Here is a 19,006-nt window from a genome sequence, read left to right as displayed (position 1 = left end):
GACCATCCGATCAGGTCCACCTGAAACACTGACATTCAGACTTGATCAGATCGCCTATGTGAAAGGGGCCTTATAACCATGGGTTAATGTGTGTCGCAGTAACAGACACTAGTGTACAATAAATGCAGCCTAAGCCAGGTCCCTTAAAACAAACTGTTGCATTGTGTAACCATTTGTGTTTAGTCCATGGAAAGGGATAGAGGAGGCACGCTGTTGATATCCACAGCATCAGCTTATTGTTGGGGAGGGGGGGGGGGGGGCTGGGACAAGGCACTCTAAGGATTGCCAATATACTAATAATGTTTTTTTTCGTTTGGTCTGCAGGCCGAACAAATTGAATATCACAAATTCCTGCATACACACAAATGGGGTGGATGGGCTAATTCCCCTGCCAGGTTATTTTAATTCTGACAGCCACTAACACCGGCTGTATGAATAAATGAACAGTGTCTGCATATGATTGGCTCCAAGCGCTGTTTGGCCAATATTTTTCACCTGGCTCCTATGAAAAAAGTTGATTGCGTAATAGATTTTTGTTGATCAGGCAGGCGCTCCCGTTAGATTTTCTTAAACTGTATGGCCAGTTTAAAACTGGTGGCAAAGAACATGACCTTAGATATAGTAGCAGCTTTGCCTCCCTCCCATTTCTTCTCTTGACATTGATAAAGACTGCAATAAGTACAGAGAATTGACCCCGATTACTAGTGTAACCTACTCCATCAGACACCAACTACCTCCAAGTGCAGGTGGAGCTGGCAGGTACACATCTTTGACTTTCTCTGTGCTATTCCCCTGGTTTACTGCAGGAGCAGGAAGGTTCTGGCTGGGCCCCTTAGACACCCATTGGGCCCTAGGGTAATGCCTAGTTTGCCTTGCAGATCCTCTGGTTGTGCCTGATACACTGTGTCTGCTGTCTATAGACACCTTAATAGCAGACCAAGTGCTGAAGTTTCCTTAGCCTTAGCTTAACCCTAGGAATATTTCCTGTGGAAAGAGAATGGAAATCACTGGTTAGTTTCCTTGTTGTGCTGGGGATTACAGTCAGCAGATAAGTAAACTAGCAGACGGGTTTCTATTAACAGTTGCAGTACTTGATTATACTGGCAGATTTGATCATTTGTCTAGCAATGTATTCCTGTTCTAGCCAGCACAGTGTTCTTGATGATAGAGGGGTAAGTGGACGGCCATAGAGGCCTGGTGTCACAACTGAGCTGAATGCAGAGGCAGCAGACAGGTTGAGTAAGTTCCTGAACATGAGAGGTTAAAAGGCAGGAGGCTGGGCAGACCTCCCAATCACATACACATAGCGGGGAGCAGCGGTTATGACACAGCTTATACTTCAGTTGCGTTTGCTTTTCCGCTGCACGTATTGTGCTGTGAGCGAGCTGCCTGCAACCCATTGCTAACCACATCTCTGTGCGCACAACAAGCGCCTGGTGTGAGGGAGACATCTTTTCCACATGCTTGGCTGGATGCTTATTATAGTTTGTGTGTATGGAGCAGGCTGGGCCTTTTTAGGGGACTGAGGACACATTTACACTGTTGCAATTTAACGCATATGATGCAGTGCGCTAAAACACGCATCCAACATCCCAATAATAAAAATAGTGCCAGTTTTTGTATCTTGGTGTAATGCATTTTGAAAAATATGACACTCTTTTTTTCTGTGCTTTAGTGCATTAGAAGGCCCATACAAGTCAGTGAGCGTGCCTGAATAAGCATATAACATGTTTTGATGCATTAGCCACAGGTATTAACAAGCATGAATTCAAAAATGCATCAAAAGGCATGGTAATCTAGAAAAGATACACACAGTGACTCAAGACAATGCTTCTGCCTAACACTAATGCACCTGTGTGCATATGCATAGATATTAATAGACCGTTAATGAAATGTGTGCCTGTAAGTCGACTATGTATCAATGCAATAGTCACCTGGTGAAAATTTGGTTGATTTGCACTATGCTGACAAATATCATTAAAAAAAGTCACTTTTATTAATCAGTTTATTGGCTTGTTACTGCACCCCAACATGGCCCGATTGTCACTTCCGTATCAGTTCATACAGAATCGTCACTATATGTTATAGAGCCCTATTGCAAAACAATTAAAGTATAGCTAAACCCAAGAGCAAAAAGTGATATGTTGCAATTGACTAGCCTTTAGATATTATTATTTCTGATTTTAGACATTTTTCCCCTTTATTTTCACCTGGTGATCCTCCCAGTAACACACTTCCTAACCTATCGTGACAACAGTCACTCGCCATACTGTACAAATGTGAAAGCCACACTGTCATTAAAGGACAAAACCACAAAAACTCCCCCTCAAGTCCACAATATAGAGGGAAGGGATTCTGTAGTTCTCAGAGATAAACAAGAACAATGTAAATTAATTTATAAAAATGCAGCAAAGGCAGAGAGCGCAGGAAGTTATCAGCTGACAAAATTATTGGAAGGATAAACAGGTATGCTTTGTACTTATTAAACACACATAACGAAACACTTTCAAAGATATATTTAACAGACCAAAAAGGACAAAAAAAGAGAATTAATTATTGGGTTTACATGCCCTATAGGGGGCTCTTACCTATCAACTCTTCATATCAAAACTATCAAATTTCTTCAAGTGATGAAGAATCTCATTTGTTTCTATAGCACTTTTTTTTAGAGGTCTCAAAACTATTTATACACTTAGTTATTTCAAATGTATTTGCCAAAAACTATTGCTACCTGCATACATTACATAAATACTGGGCCCCATGACATTCACATGCTTTGCTATGGCTATAATTACACCTTTTGGGTAAGTGAATTATCATGGAGTCTTCTGAAAAGACAAGCAGTGTAGCCAAAACCTATGTGCTTTTTGGACCTGACATAATATCCTTCCACATTTAATCTACGTATAGATGCGGGTAAAAATTTGTGGATTTTGTACCACCTTGAAAAATTCTTGGTGCATTCATAGTTTCAATGATCACTTCAACAGCTTGTTATTGCATCCCTACATGGCCTGATTGTCGCAGTCGGTAATCAAAATGGGTTGCTTGATATTTTCTAACTCATGTAAGGCCATCTTAAAGAAGATCTATCATATACTTGTAGTAATTTTTCCCATATTCCTAGTTGCTTCCTAAACCTAGCTTTCAGGTCTGAACTGCACTCCCCACCTCCTGCCAAAGCAAGTCTGACAACAGCTAGGAAGGAGACAGGTGCTTCATAGTGGCAGTTTGTCCTGGCTCTCAACATCTTCCAGAGACAAGCAGCAGTAAAAGGAATGCCAAGACTTACACATCTTCCCTCCCTCTGCATTACTCTTGTTGATGCTTGTCTCAGGAAAGTGCTTAGATCTGAGACAAACTGCCAATAGGAAGTCTCTGTCTCCTTCCTAGCTGTTGTTGAAATGTCAGCAGCAGGGGGGTGAGCACAGAACAGTTAAAAAAAAGATAATAGATTTTCTTTAAAGCTACTACCCCAGGGGTGGGCAAACTTTTTGACTTGAGGGCCGCAATGGGTTCATATATTGGACCCGGGGGCCGGACCAAGAGTAGATGAATGATGTGTATGTGTCATCCATAGTAAGTATAGTAATATTCCCCCATAGTAAGCATAGTAATTAATCCCCCATATAGTAATTCATCCCCCATAGTAATTCTTTCCCCATATAGTAATTCATCCCCCATATAGTAATTCATCCCCCATAGTAATTCATACCCCATATAGTAATTCATCCCCCCTATAGTAATTCATTCCCCATATTAATTCATCCCCCATAGTACTATTCCCCCCCAAGTAGTAAGCCAAGTCCCCCCGTGTCAATTTACTTACCTTTGCTCCGCGCGTTCCTCTCGCCGTGTTCCCGCGCCGTTCCGGTCTTCAGGGCGGACTGTGAGAGGAGCCTAGCTCCCCTCACGTTCGTCACACTGCCCCGCCTACACACATCCTGACAGCCAATGTATCCCGCGCCGTTCCGGTCTTCAGGGCGGACTGTGAGAGGAGCCTAGCTCCCCTCACGTTCGTCACGCTGCCCCGCCTACACACATCCTGACAGCCAATGTATCCCGCGCCGTTCCGGTCTTCAGGGCGGACTGTGAGAGGAGCCTAGCTCCCCTCACGTTCGTCACGCTGCCCCGCCTACACACATCTTGACAGCCAATGTATCCCGTGCCGTTCCGGTCTTCAGGGCGGACTGTGAGAGGAGCCTAGCTCCCCTCACGTTCGTCACGCTGCCCCGCCTACACACATCCTGACAGCCAATGTATCACGCTCCGCGGGCCGGATTAAAAGGTCCGCCGGGCCGTAGTTTGCCCATTGCTGTACTACCCTGTAGGAGTTACTGAAAGGCTAATTTGGGAAAATAGGTCCTGCTTAATGCCAGTGTTGAAAAAGCACTCCGTGTTGAATAAAATGGCAAAAATCAAAAGAAAAAAAATGTACCTAAAATGCAAACAAATTGATGTTCATCAAAATATCTGACATAATGTACATAAACTACAATTTAATATGTTCTCCAGCTGTGTAGGCATGAAGGTTCATGTAATCCTTTCCCTTTAATTATTCTATACTATATACTGTTTAGCAATACCTCCACATTGAAAAAAGTTTGCCATCCTAGTTGGAGGCTCAGCTGGATACAATGGTAACCTAATAAAAAGGGTTTAGCAGCATAGCCAGTTTTCAGTGGTACATCCTAAACCTCCTGTGAGTTTATATGACTTTGCGCTTATAAGATTTTTAACCTCCAATTGTGGTGATCAATTTTCACTGATTTACTATACAATTATTCAGTTGCTTTGTGCTAATGCTCTAGTGTGCATGGCTCTTGCAGACTGGAATAAAATTGTTTGTTAATTAAAGGCCCTTTCACAAGTTTTTCTCTGTGTTCTAGTACATCTGAGATTAATCTTGTTGTGTCTCCCAGGTGCTTAAAGATTTCCTACATGGGTGATTCCTTGGTTTTACTATACTTTACATGCTTTCAAAAAGGTCCATTCTTACCACAATGCAGTGCACTTCAATTCATGGGTTTGATGTGTGCTGCATTAGGCAAATCATTCATTTTAAAATTACTTCTCTACTTTTTTGTTTTTTTTAAACTAAGTGCATCACAATACACAGAACTTTCATCATGGTACACGCTAGTGCAAATGCACTGTATATGTGTACTGGGTTCTATGAACAATTATTGACAACACACACACATACAGTGTGATGCCAGTGTTACCATGAAGCGCCCCATAACAGCTCCTCAACTTACAAAGAACAAGAGAAGACATTGAACAGCACTTGCAATTCTTAATCACACAACAGTATAATCAAGAAACGAAATTTGCCTATCACGAAGAACTGTTATTCACAGATTATTCCATCCCTATAGCTAATCTCTAATACTAACCATTAATATGGGATGCCCAATCTAGCCAGAATAAGAAAACATAATGTCCAAGGGCTAAACACCCTCATTCAATTTCGATCAGTTGGACACATTAGGAAATCTCAGTTGGTCATATTGTTTCCCCAATGATAAACAATGAGGCCTCCATAATCAGTTTGTATCTGTATAGCCTCTAATATAGCCACTTTATGAAAGGATGTTATTCCCCATTGCACAGGCTTAAGATGGCCATATATGGCTCAAATTTCATCCGACTCCCTGTTGGCACTGTCTGATTTGACAAAATTGATTTGAAAAATCAAAGGAGCTGGGTGGAAATTTGAGTCCTGAACAGTCATGGCATTCAATCAAATATTGGGTCTCATAACAACAGCCAGAAGGGGAAATTCATTCATCCATGCTGTTTGTATGGAGGAATCAAAAGAAATTCAGCATGTGTGGCTAGCCTTAGCTCTAGCCAGAACAATTTTGTCTAAGTTACTATGGCTAGCCATAGGCTTATACGTTACCTTTCTGAGTATAATGGGTGGGGAGGTATCTGCATGTCATCTGTAGAACAGGAACTAACCACTGTTTACCCAGGAGCTCACCCAAATGACTGAAATGGAGCACCTGTGGTAACGAGGGTAGGATTGGCAAGTTTATAGAAATTGAAAAGTATCTTTGCATTCATTGTCAAAGCACACATTATCATTTTCTGGGGTTCATATAAATTGCCCAGTCCTCATTAAAATGTCAGATCAGGTTTTTTTATGGCCAGCCTTGGTAAATCATATTCATTTTATTAAAATATTAACTAGATGTTTGATTTCCTCTGTTTAATTTCCCCTGTAGGCTGATGGTACAAAATTGTTTCGGACCAGAAGAAATTTAGTGGACTGAGAGCTAATTAACGGCTTTAAACACAAGACTTTGGTAAGTGCAAAAGCCATTAATTCCCTAATTTGTGTTTAACCTGTTGTCTATAAAATTAAAGAAGGACTCTAATCTAATGTAAAAGCAGAAGCTTGGAATGGGCATGCAGCTGAAGACCTGACACCTGCAAAAATGACATGTCTATGCCCAGGCAATTTGCTTGTTACTGTAAAGATTTAGAGTATCAAGAGATAATATGAGCCCTTTGGCGTGGGCCTTACTAGCTGCTACATAATCCTAAAAATACCTTCACATTCTAAAGAAACAAAGTTTATTTATACAGATGTTTTCCCAAGAAATGTAATTGATCACCCCCTGCATTCTTATCATACAGTGGGTATAGAAAAAATCACCACCTTTAAAATAATCACATTTTGTTGCTATGCAGCCTGAAATGAAGACAGACACCGTTTCTGTTTTATCCAGCTGTATTTACTCAGTGCAACTCATAACACCCAAGTGAAAGATATAACACCAACATGTCAGAAAAAAAAAATCAAAATCAGAATCAATGATCACCCCCCTCCTAAAAATGACTTGTAAACTCAATCAGGTGTAGCTAATCACCTTCTCAATGTCACACAAAGCCATCTGAATTTCAACTGTGATCAGCTGTGGTCATTTTGATTAGCTCAGCATAAAAAGAGTTTTTTTGTAGCATTTCAGTCCCTGGTAGTGAAACTGAAACAAATAATCAATTTTTGTTTCATCTGACCCCCTCCCCCCCCCCCTTAACCATAACAGGCCACATGACTGCAACATTGATGAATGATAAGAACAAGGGCCTTTTCCCCACAACCCTGGGCTGTGGTTGTGGTGTCTTTGGGGGAGTGACTGAGTGACTTATCAGAATCTGGAAGCCCCCTTTAACAAGGGGGCCCTCAGATCCTGCCCTCCCATGTCAATGAGTACGGAGTACATAGTACACCTACGTATTCACCAAAAAGTGAATAAAAGCACAGCAACAGTTTTTGATAAGTCCTTTATTAAAAAACTAAAAAAAAATTGTCCCCTGAAGTAGATCCAACGTCAATCACAATGAACGCTGCTGCCAGTGGCAGGGCCACTCAATGACGTCACCGGTACCCCGCCCCCTTGTGATGTCAGGTATGCTGGGTAGAGGAAATCATGAGGGGGTAGGGTCATCTGGTGCCCCCCTGCCCCAAAAAACTTCCCCCATGTTGAGGGCATGTGGCCTGGTATGGTTCAGGAGGAGGGCACTCGCTCATTCCCCTCCCCCACCTGCTGGGCTGCATGCTTGAAGAAGGGTCTGGAATGGATTTTGGGGGTGACCCCACACCTTTTTAAAAAACATTTGGCGTGGGCCTGGTATGGAGTGGGGGGCCCATGCTGTTTTTTTCCTGATTTTTTAATTGCTGGCAATAGGTGTGATTTTATTTAGCTGTCAGCGGGGAACCCCGCTGACAGCTAATGACTGATCAGCTGTTAAGGATGCGGAAGCCGCCCACTGCCTAACAACCATGTTGTTTGTTGGTTGTTTAGGAAGTCGGCTGCCCACTCCTTGACAACCAGCTAAATTTGCACAAAGTACAAAACGCAAAATGTATAAAAAATAAAAAAAAAAACACATAAAAACGGGTGTGAAAAAAACGCAAAATGCACACAGAAAATGCATCAACTGCAATCTGCATAGATGTGAACCTAACCTAAAGGAAACCTCAGCTGAAATAAATATGAGAAAACTATTGGTTGCTTAGCAATCATGCTTATCTTCTGACTTCAAACTTTCTAGGTCATTGACCCGCATCAAATACTTGGCATGTATTTGTTCTGGGCCAGTGATTCAGAAAGTATTGACATTAGCCTTAGTATGAATATCCTCCTAAAATATTGAACTCCCAGCTCAAACATAAATTGTTTTTGCCTTGGCCTGGCATGGTTTGAATAGTGTGCAAGAATAATAATATAGAAAATGTCAAATTCTGTAGAAGTAGAAATACACGTTGAGTATAACTTTTGAGGAGTTGAGAGGAAAAAGTGCTTCAGTTCAAGTATTGTCTTTTTATATGAAATGCCGGAGTTTGGTAAAATCTGGCGATTACCCACAGCAACATGTCCTAAGAGACAGCTGTAAGGTAGGGCTTGAGGTTTTGGGTTCTCAAATTGTGAACCTTCTTCAGTCTTCTTGTCTTAGGTTTCTGTAAGTTATAGCCTTCAGCAACCATAACCATGTAGTAACTTACGCCTGTCAATGCAGGCCTAGGATGACAGATGGTGGTTTATAATATTTCCCTTCGCTAGCTATGGACTGACGGTTGGTAAAGCCAATGTGAAACCAGGGTAGACACACAGTTCAGAACTTGGCAAGCTGTACTTTTAATTGAGCTGATTATCCGTGGCTATAGTTTAAAGAATGATGTTTGAGTTAGTGGCATGAGGAAACGGGGGGGGGGGGGGGGATGTAGGTGGTAGACACCTAAAATGGCAAACCTGCTAAAATATTGCACTTTCATGGACATGGTGCTGCTTCGTTGCTGGACACTTATGTTAAGTTTGCTATAGATGACTATGGATGGATAGAAATTTGGCAGGTTCAGCAGGGACCAGCCAAATTTTCCATCCATGTGGGGCCACCCCTACTCAACAGAAGTCGACAGATCAACTTCTACTGAATGGAATGTTGGAAAATCTTTGTGTTCTGACAGTGGAGAGTCCTGCTGACTAAATGAAAAAAAAAAAAATCCATTTATGGACAACTTTGCTCTATATACTTCATAGCACCATCCCATTTTGCTAAATGAAATAAGCTAGATTCTGAAATAGTGTAAATGTAATAAAATAATATATTCTGGGTGCAGGCCTTCATTTTTTGGTCTGTCCTTGGAAAGCATGAGCAACAGACAAGCATACCTCTGCCTTTAATGTTGCAACATTGTTTGTATTTTGTTTAGTGACATTAGTGGAATTAGTGTGCACACTAACCATCACTGATCTAGGTTCTGAAAGTTGAAAAAGAATTTGCGTATTACGCACAAAGAAGTGGCAGCGAATCTTTACAGCTCTTGTTGTGGGATCTCAGCCTTTTCCCGCACACGTCTCGGAACTTATCCAGGCTTTTAACAACATGCATTCCCCTGGCTGGGAACAGCTTTGCAACAACAAGCTACGAAAACGCCTCTTTCAGGACAGATGGCAGACTATTTCCGTTCAATCATAGCCTGTTACGCTGCATCTACTCTGCTAGCATGCTGAATATTCCCCGTGATTGTTCATCTGTCCTACAACCCTTTTTTCTGCCAGAGAGGCCTGGAATGTATGGTAGGGTAATGTTCTCATACTCCCTCTGACAAAACTGAATTAACCATATAGTTGCTCTTAGTGTATTTTCACCCATTTTTCATCAGGCAATGCAGTATTAATCTATGCTATACTAGATTTCAGGAAACGTGCTTAGTACAATCAACTGTCCATTAGAGGAAACAAATGAACTGAGAGCATGTTTATTAAATCAGCATTACGCGACCAATGTAATGCTGTTCGTACATATACCTAGGATTTCAAAATTTTTCTATATCTAACAGGAAGGATTTTAAGATCTAAAAAAAAAAAGAATAACAAAATCATCATTCGAGGGGCAATAGATAAATACAGCATATGTATGGTGAAAGCTTTTTTTTTTACTCCCCCATAGAAAATTTAACAATTTGATTCTGGTTGCAAATTTACCAAAATTGTAATAAATCCTGTTTTGAAACGATTATGTAAGGTCATAAGAACTTGTTTTGCACCTTTACACAGACGACCTAAGAAAGGTTGCATCAATATAAGTTTTCCTTCTAAAAAATGTTCATAATCTTTAAATATTAGGTATGTTGCGGCACCCCACATGAGGTACTATGAAGATGGGAGGGATAGGATAGCAGTGTGGTAAAACTCGACTGAAATGTCATTTAAATCAGTTAAATTTATTCCAGGTCCATTGAAACAAATGGTGTGCAAAATCTGAACAGATTTTTTTTTTTTTTTTTAAAAAGCAGTCTGAAACGGCACTAATGACCAAATGGTCCTCCCTTCCGTTGGCTTGGCTGGGCAGGATAGCTGTTGTGAAGATGTCGATCCTCCCCAAAATCCTTTACCTTTTCAGAGTTCTCCCTATCCCAGTACCTTCTCACTACCTTCGCGTATTGCAGTGCCGTATTTCCTCCTATGTTTGGGGTAAAGTCCGCCCCCGTGTTCCTTGCTCTACTCTATACCGACCAAAAATTCATGGTGGTCTGGGCCTCCCTGAAATTAGCAAGTATTACCAAGCGGCGCATGTAGCACAATTGCCAAAGTATCATGCTACCAATGAAACCCCACAGTGGGTCATTCTGGAATCCATTGAGTGCGACCCCTTTAGTACAGGAAACCTTCTTTGGCTGAGACGTGTTGATCGCCGCACGATTGCGAATCCCATTACCTCGCATTTTTTGTCCCTCTGGGATAAACTGAAGTCCCGTTATCTCCTACAATCACCACATAATCCCCTCCTTTCCTACCTTCGCAATCCAGCCTTCCCCCCAGCCTGGTCCGCACCACACGTCTTTGCTCACTGGTCTACAGCTGGTCTCACCCAGACCCGACACTTCGTATGCAGGAATAAATTCAAATCCTTCGCCTCACTATGTGAATCCCATAACCTCCCTGCCTCTGAGATATTCAGGTATCTGCAGCTGAAGCATTTCTTTGCTCCGTACACAACGGCACATAACCCAACACCTACTTTGTCACCTTTTGAGCGAGCTTGCCTCAGGGACCCCCATAGACGGGGCCTCATCTCCTATTTATATTCCCTCTTCACAACTTCAACTACCTCAGCGTTCCCCTCGTATACAAATAAATGGGAAGTGGATTTAGGACGGCAAATTGACCCCTCAGATTGGGACCTTATTTGGTCAAATACCAAGGAGTCATCACAGAATATTGTGGCCCTGGAGACCAATTACAAAGTTTTGACCCGCTGGTACCTAGTCCCGGCTAGAATTGCGAAATATACCCCTGATTACCCCTCAGTTTGTTTCAGGGGCTGCGCAGACCTGGGTACTTTTTTCCATATTTGGTGGGATTGCTCCATCGTCCGTGCATTTTGGGTGGAGGTTTTTAAAATATTATCTACACTCAGTGCCGTAACCCTCTATCCCGATCCCTTAATCGCGCTTCTTAACCTGCGACCACCTGACATCGCTAAGGCGCATTTCACACTTATTCTACAAGTCACCACCGCAGCCAAGCAGGTTATCGCTAAATCATGGAAATCTCCCTCGTTGAGTATCACTGCAGTTTCGAATAGGGTCACTCAGGCAATGATTCACGCAAAAATAGAAGCCACTATCCTAGATTCCATCCCTAAGTTCAAGAAGACTTGGAATCCCTGGGTAGAGCATTTCCTCCCATCCAATTTTGATGACTCCCTTCTCAATCCGTAATCTGCATCTTTTGTTTGATGGTACCATTCCTTAACCATACTGCGGGTTTCCCCCTTCTCCCCCTACTGTGCAGCCGTATGCCCCTTCCCATCCTCCCCCCCCCCCCCCCCATTTTGTTAGGCCTTAACTGCCATTTGATAGTCCTCTTTATTAGTGATGCCTGACTTTGTATTATTGGGTTTCTTACTGTGCCATTAATGTACACCTTCAATGACCCATACTTTTGCTTATTATTTTATACTGTTCCATGTTAAAAAATAAAATTGTTTGAACACGAAAAAAGCAGTCTGAACCTGAGAAGAAAAGCCTGTTCCCTGCCAGCGTGCTGTAGAGATGGAGCCTAGCTTTCTGTGTGTAAACAGTAGTCTCTCTGCAGATGTCTGACACAATCTCTTCTAAGTTACCCCTGGTTCACCAATATGCGGCTGTACGGGCCACATTTTGCGCGGGCACAAGAGCCCATTCATTTGAATGGACTCCCGTGCCCCGTGACATGCACTGAAGAAGTCCCTACACTTCTTTGGAAAGCGCAGCCTGTACGGGAACCTCAGTTCCCAGTACAGTTGCGTTTTCCAGTGCGGGCGGCGTGCCATTAGAAGTAATGGCACCCGCCCATGGGTCCGCATTCCTCCGTGTGGGTGGTGCGGCTGCACAGATTTTCGCAGATGTGAACCTAGTCTTAGAGTTAGACCACTACAATCAGCAGGTAGCAAGATCTTTAATGACTGTACAGATGATTTTTTAAGAGATATGGAGAATAGTAGCAATAGAGATAAATAGGCTAAGCTGCCCTGTCAATTATTCCCATGAAAGCAATATGCTATCAGACTCATGAAGCAACCACAAACATGGGATTGCTATGATTTAGCCACAAATGTCTCCAACATTTGCCTCAGTTTCTATTAATCAGCGTCACAAAGTGTAGATTTTAAATACACAGCATTATTTTCACTCATTACCATTTCTAGGTGAAAACAAATGAAACATGGAATTTTTACCTAGACTCTGGTGCGGATCATCTGGCACACAGTTTCTGAATATAAGGGTTCAAGCACACAGGTGCAGCTCGATACCAGCCTCAAGTCAACAACACTGACATGCTAGAGCTGATGTATGTTGGCTTCAGCAGACACAGAGAGACATTTCTTTACATACCATGTCTCTGTAATATGCTGCAGTGTCAATCCACTCTGCCTGTATATTGGAGAGTGTATTCACCACTGCGGTGAACCAGGATGGTTATTCACTTCAATTGCAAATGGAAGATGTAAAAATTCAGCTTTATGCTCTTATGCATTGGCCTTTAATTTGCCAGTGATCTTTTCAAGCCAAACTCAGGGGGATATTGTTTTATTAAGAAAATGCAAACCAAAGTGAAAGCAAGGCCCATGGTGACCAATAAGATTGCAGTTGCTGTTTTCCAGGGCTGGAGGCCTTATTCCTTTCAGAAACTATTATAGAATTTTACTACATGAGCCACGTCTGTTTCATTTTAATGTGCCGAATTGTTCTTTACTTTGTATTTTACATTGGAGAAAATACACTTTTGGTCTTTGAAGGCTCGAACTAGACAGAAAGTTTCCATTTGTGAAAGTTTCCACTGTGTGATTTCATGAGATCAAATGAAGATAGGTATGAGATGAGCAGAAAAAAACGTGTGTACATGCACTTTATGACACGTGCAACCTAATGCTGGCTACACACTGATGGATGCCTTAGAGAACAATGGGAAGGAAGACATCTGCCCATCATTATTTACTTCGCCAGGACCCAGCATGATCTTCCTAAGCTGATGCTTTCATGTGGCACTTGCATAACAAAGGATTTCTTGCTATCTCACTATAGAAAACTCTACATGAAGTCTCTAGTCACACAGAACTGTCATGGCCTCATAATCTTCACCAGCTATTCTCCAATACAGAAGAGTATGTGTGCCTAATGGCAGGGTCACACATGAGCTTTTCACACCAGTGTTTTTTCAGTTGTGATTATCATGAGTTGAAATTTTCATATAAACATCATTTTGCAGTACCGTAAATGCAGAAGACAAGAAGAAACGCTGTTGTCCTAAAAGACCTTCACCATTTTTTGGTTACAAGCATGGCACTGCAATTAAAAAGGTCCAAAGGTGTCTACAGGCATAACAAAATTCACACAATCCAGTTATTTACAATGGGATCTTTGTTTAATTGTATGCCTTCAAGTGCTTCCAAGCATCGCCTGGCCGACTCTGATTAGGGGAGGAATCAGCCAGGATGGATTTCCTGGTTGATTAGTACTGTTTTCCCCCAAGATGATAGCTGAGTGCCCTTCCATCGCTGCTGCATAGGCACAAACATGTACATTCGCACAAAGCAATCGTGCATGTTTGTAAAATATTCATACATAAGAACAATCTTTGAGCTCCCAGATTGTGCCTTCAAATCCAGCACCCATCTAGTATCTTTAGCCACCTTTCACAAGCAAATGTAATTAAAAGGAGAACATTTATGAATTGCAGCTAATTTGCATCAATCTTTAACTGCCTAAGATTAGTGACAGCAGCAAACGTTTAAAAAAATGTGTGAGAGATTACGAAAAAAAAAATCTGCAGCAAAAAAATAAAAGGTAGAGGTTGAAGTGTAGTTTAAGCTGTTCGTGCCTTAACAGATTGGAATACAGTGCCAGCTATAAACAATCAAGGTTGGTGCTTACCATCTATATTCGGGGGTTGATAAAACAGATTATACAAAAGCTGTATAAATGTAACAATGCACCTATCAAATTACTTACCTTTTATCCCTTCCTTTAGTCATCTGAGCAGATGCCTGCCAAACTGACCTTTCCCCACAGGTTACCCACACATGTAAGAACAACTTAGTGGTAACTCATTGTAGTGTAGGCAAAACTTGTGCTCTTGACATGTCAATATGGTACACAGACTGAGAATGAATAATTCTGGCAACATCCTGTTTAATTTTTATGTAAGTGGACGGAGCTGGCTCTAGACAGAGAATAGATAGACATGTAAGCCTGGTCTGACTGTCCCTGAGCAGGCCATACATGATTCATTTACTTTCTTTCAAGCATGGAGTTGAACAAAAGAAAAATAATCAGTTGTCCCATTCATATACACATATTAGAGGTGGACAGGGGAATGCCTCCCGCAGAGCTATTGTATTCTGACAGCAGGGAGGCTTTCCACCATCAGAATACACTCATCAGCACCACCAGCTATAGCCGGCAGCACTGATCAAGTGAAAATTTTCCAACAAGCTGTTGTACAGAAATCAATTGGGAGATCAACATCTGTATAACCAGTCTGCCCATAGATGGATCAAAATTCAGCTGGTCCCTACTAACAGAATTTTGATCCATCTATTGCCGGCTTAAGTGGGGAATGCTCAGCTCACATGAGTGTTCTTTCTCATTCAGGCCATAGAATTCTGAACAAATTTTCTTTTGAAAATCGGAACTTACATGCGTTTTGTAATCCAATAGTGCCGCCATTGATTTAAAAATTCGACCAACCAAGCCTTCAATTTCACCTCAAGTTGCTACAGAAAATACACTTTGTGGAATATTCTTTTCCCTCCAGTTCAAACCTCATGCTCATTTCTTTTTCGAATATATTTCTCCCACGATTCTCCCATCATTGGTTAGAAAACCATTTCGTTTTTAGAAAAATTTCCAATATGCCCGATCACTCAAATTTGTCTCAACCGATGAAAATCAGCTGTTGCTGTGGCCCACTAATGGTGTTAAATTTGAATGAAAAATTCTTAGTTACAATTTATCTAAAGAAAATTTGTTTGGAATTCGACCCATTTATGGCCGGCTTTAAGCTGTGGAAGAGGAGGGGGGATATGGCCTCACAGGTGGCAGAAAGTCCTGGCACTGGCCTTTATTAGTGAGAACAATAGCTATAAGATTAGCTTTTTCAGTCTGTCTGATCACTTTCTCATCTGAAAACTGACATGCAGGACTGTCTAAGTGCTTGTTTAGAAGAGCTTTTTTTTTTTCCTTCGGAACTGCTTCAATTCCCATACAAACCTATGAGAATTCAAAAGCAGCTCTCAGCAGGTCAAATGTAAGTCAAAAGAAGTCAACTGCAGGTTAAATGCACCTGTCAATGAATTTTGAATGATTTCAGAACCATTTTAACCTCTTGGCGATAGGTGCCTCCCGGCCCTTTACCAGTTTCAGAAGGCGGGGAGGGGTTTTAGGGTCATGTGACCGCAGTGATTCGCCGTGACGGCGGTCACATGATCGGAAAAGGTCCCGATCGAAAGGGGAGATCAGGACCTTTCCGGGAGTAGGGGACATACGTGTTGGGAGTGCGCAGGCCGTGCGCTCTCAGCACATATGTATTTTTTAATTGCACACAAATATGCGGCCACTCGGCGTCAAGGGCCAGACGCCGAGAGGCCGCATATTTGTGTGCGATTAGCGTCAAGGGGTTAAGCTGATGTCAAAAGCAAGTTTATCTCCTTAAGCCTCCAACAAAGGTTCCTTAGGATGCTTTAAACACAGAAATTAATTTACCAGTCTACTTTGCATTGAGTAAACATAATAACCCTATACTTATAGAACACCTGTATTTCAATATGTAAGCTTAGTCCTATTCCTATATAACACTTGTATTTCTTTACAACATGTATTCCTGCTCAATGTCCTTAGTTCTATTCCTTTATATCAGACTTTGTATTCCTCTATAATATGTATGCATGGTGACCTTATTACTATAAAGCACTTGCATTTTCTACAATATATATGCCCAATAACCTTATTCCTATAAAACACTTATAGTCTTCTATAATATGCATTCCTAATGACCTTATTCCTATAGAACATTTGTATTCCTGTATAATATGTATGCACGGTGATCATATTCCTACAATCCCGATTCCAAAAAAGTTGGGATGCTGTATAAAATCTAAATAAAAACAGTATAAAATGATTTGCAGATCTCATAAACACATATTTTATTCAAAGTAGAAAAAAATCAAATGCTTAAACTGAGAAAATGTACAATTTAAGAAAAAAATATGGTAATTTTAAAATGTATAGCAACAAGATATCTAAAAAAAAAATGGGACAGGGCCTTGCATACCATAATATAGCATGATCTCTTCGTTTAACAACATTTTGTAAACATATGTGAACTAAGGAGACCAGGTGCTGGAATTTTGGGGGAGGAATTTTGTCCCATTCTTGCCTGATATTCTAACTCCTTACCAGTCCTGGATCCTGGTCATGTTTTTCGTTTCAAGATGTGCCAAATATTTTCAGTTGGTGAAAGATCTGGACTGCAGGCAGGCCAGTTAAAACACCCGGACTCTTCTACTACGAAGCCATGCTGTTGCCATAGATTTAGTATGCGGTTTAGCATTGTTCAGCTGAAATATGCAAGGCCTTCCCTGAAAAAGATGCTATCTGGATGGGAGCATATGCTGCTCTTAAACCTGGATATATATTTCAGCTTGGGTGGTGCCTTTCCAGCTGTGCAAGCTGCCCATTCCATATGCACTAATGCACTGCTCTACCATCAGAGATGCAAGCTTTTGAATTGAGCGCTGATAACAATCTGGGAAGACCCTCTGCTCTTTAGTTCGCAGGACACAGCACTTATGGTTGCCAAAAAAAATGTAAAATTTTGATTCCTTTGACCACAGAACAGTTTTCCACTTTGCAACAGACCATTTTAACCACTTTTCCTTCCAGAGGATTTACCCCCCTTCCTGACCAGGGGATTTTTTGCGATACAGCACTGTGTTACTTTAACTGACAGATCATGCGACACTGCACCCAAAAGAAATGTATGTCCTTTTTTTCTCAAAAATGGAGCTTTCTTTTGATCGCCTCTGTTTTTTTTATTTTTTGCACTATAAACAAAAAAAGATCCACAATTTCGAGAAAAAAAACAGTACTTTTGAATTTTTGCTATTAAACATGTCCAGTATAAAAAATCCCAATACGTGTAAATTAGTTGGTTTACGTGAAAATTATAGCATCTACAAATGGTGGTATATACCCAGACCTGGTGATCGACAGCTGAAGTTGCCAATGGCTGCGTGCCCCCTACCCAGAAATGCAAAATCACGTGTATATATATACACGTGATTTTCGCAGCCCTGCCGCCCTGTAGCAGTATTTCTGCTATAGGGTGGCGGGCACCCTCAATTGCACTACAGGATGAGATGTGTGGGGGTGCCATTCAGAATAAATGGCATTCCCCAATCCCCCCCCCTCTGTTTCGTAAGCGAAACGTGATGTGGTTGCAGGTGTAGGAATCACATTAATCAACTAGCCTATACCATGTAGGTTAGTGTGAACCTAGCCTTATACCTAATCATGTTACTGACCTGTTACCAATTAACCTAATTAATTGCAAAATTTTCTTACACCTCTTCCTTATTAGTACCACCTACTTTGCCAGCTTTTTGTTGCCCTGTCCCAACTTTTTTGAAATGTGTTGCTGCCATCAATTTCAAAGTGAGTGTGTGTATACAGTATATATATATATATATATATACACAGGTGAAACTCGAAAAATTAGAATATTATTATTATTACATAGAGTTTATATAGCGCCAAAGGGTTTGCTCAGCGCTGTACAATAGGGGGGGGGACAATACATGGCACAGTACAACAATAACAAACAACGTACGAGAGGTAACAGGGCCCTACTCTTTCGAGCTTACAATCTAGGAGATCATGCAAAAGTTCATTTATTTCAGTAATGCAACTTAAAAGGTGAAACTAATATATGAGATAGACTCATTACGTGCAAAGCAAGATAGTTCAAGCCGTGATTTTTCATAACTGTGATGATTATGGCTTACAGCTCATGAAAACCCCAAATCCACTTTCTATTTCTTTCTATTAAGTTTCTATTAAGGTGCTTTGATACAGCACTTTGGGAACATCCAACTTCTTTTGCAATTACCTGTTGAGGCTTTCCCTCCTTATGGAGGGTGTCAATGATGGTTTTCTGCACAACTGTCAGGTCAGCAGTCTTTCCCATGATTGTGATTCCTACTGAACCAGACTGAGAGACCATTTAAAGGCTCAGGAACCCTTTGCAGGTGTTATGGCTTAATTAGCTGATTAGAGTGGGACACTTTGAGCCTAGAATATTTCACAATATTCTAATTTTCTGAGATTGTGGATTTGGGGTTTTCATGAGCTGTAAGCCATAATCATCAAAATTATGACAAATCACAGCTTGAACTATCTTGCTTTGCATGTAGTGAGTCTATCTCATATATTGGATTCACCTTTTAAGTT

General features: G+C 41.2%; 1 protein-coding gene across 1 annotated transcript in view; it reads left to right on the top strand.

Moving 5' to 3' along the window:
- Positions 1-19,006, top strand: part of BCOR (BCL6 corepressor) — a 302,507-nt gene that overhangs the window by 176,663 nt on the left and 106,838 nt on the right. Inside the window, exon 3 of the mRNA XM_089673919.1 lies at positions 6,231-6,311. The gene's annotated coding sequence lies outside the window, so the exon portion shown is untranslated. The remainder of the gene's footprint in view (positions 1-6,230; positions 6,312-19,006) is intronic.

The sequence above is a fragment of the Staurois parvus genome, unplaced genomic scaffold (assembly GCF_062004578.1).
Source record: "Staurois parvus isolate SC_StPar_1 unplaced genomic scaffold, SC_StPar_1.0 ptg000145l, whole genome shotgun sequence".
NCBI lineage: Eukaryota > Metazoa > Chordata > Amphibia > Anura > Ranidae > Staurois > Staurois parvus.
The sequence above is the reverse complement of the archived record's forward strand: the minus strand, read 5'-3'. Positions and strand labels throughout refer to the sequence as shown.